This window comes from Poecilia reticulata, linkage group LG9, assembly GCF_000633615.1.
Source record: "Poecilia reticulata strain Guanapo linkage group LG9, Guppy_female_1.0+MT, whole genome shotgun sequence".
NCBI lineage: Eukaryota > Metazoa > Chordata > Actinopteri > Cyprinodontiformes > Poeciliidae > Poecilia > Poecilia reticulata.
This window is the reverse complement of record NC_024339.1, coordinates 30,377,603-30,378,841: the sequence shown is the minus strand read 5'-3', so window position 1 is coordinate 30,378,841 and position 1,239 is coordinate 30,377,603.

The following is a 1,239-nucleotide window of genomic DNA, read 5'->3' as shown; positions in this document are numbered from 1 at the left end:
TATGAGACAACTCTTCCTCAAATCAGYGGAGAGGTCAGAGAGACATATAGACACCCTTCTGTCAAATTTTAATTGGATGATTGATTGATGCCCTTAATTAATTGATATTAATTGATATCAAACCCCTCGCCCCCACCCCTCGTGACCGGATGTCCCACCTCGTGACCATCTCGTGATTGAATCCCCTCCCTGAACCTTTGTAAATAAAGTCTTTACTTTATTTACACTTTGAATTACCCAATAGAAACGGAATATTTTACTTGTAAGTTAGCAGTGAATAAATAAATATAGTATATCCCAAACCAAGCGAATAAATAAATAAATAAATATATTATATTCCAAACAATATTGCCAATATTGGCAAGTGCGTGTGTGCCGGTTGGGTGGAGATCTTGAAAACATTCAAAGCAGAGTGACCCTGGCCCTGCACACCAAGGCAATTGTGTGTGTGTGTGTCCCCGAGCATAAAGCAGCCTATAGATTTACCACACCATTTGTGTGAGCTGACACGACCAACTCGGGATAGGCATATAAGGGATGATTAAAAAATAATAATAATAAATGCTGCCGGTGCTTTTTTTAAAGTTGAACAAAAAACCTCTCTGCTTTTGACCATCTCACAAGGGAAGAGGACTGACCTTTACCCTCCTCAGCACACCATACCATTTGTGGGTGTGTGTGTGTGCGTGTGTGTGTGTGTGTGTGRGCGGGGGGGCAGGGTGTCCCTGCATAAGAGCGGGTAAAAACTTCTGAATGAAAACAACAGTTTAACTGTTTTACTGCACTATTTTTAACTACATAGATTTTTTTTCTTCAGCACCTGCTAGTGTGATACATTTCAGTAAAAGTTCCTCATCTGTAAATGTATTTCTTAAGAATATGTGACAGGGACTAAACAGGCCCATGTTAGGCTACTAATATTTATCTTTCAGTTTTCCCCAAAGTTTAACGTTTTTACAGTGCACAACCACACTCCAAGAGTTGCTCCAACATGGTAAATTGTTTTGTTACCTTTAAAATTATCTACAGTTTTTGTCTCTGACTTATACGCTGTTTGTTTTTTTGACACTAATGATTCTTTCCTTCCATCTGTTATCTTACATGCTTAAGTGTGTTCACTAACAAAATATAGTACGCCCATAGTTGTTAAGGTTCCAATACTAAGAACTTATAAATGATCAATGTGAACCATCAGTCTGTATTAAAATATTTAGTACAATTTGTATTTTTTATTTAGAT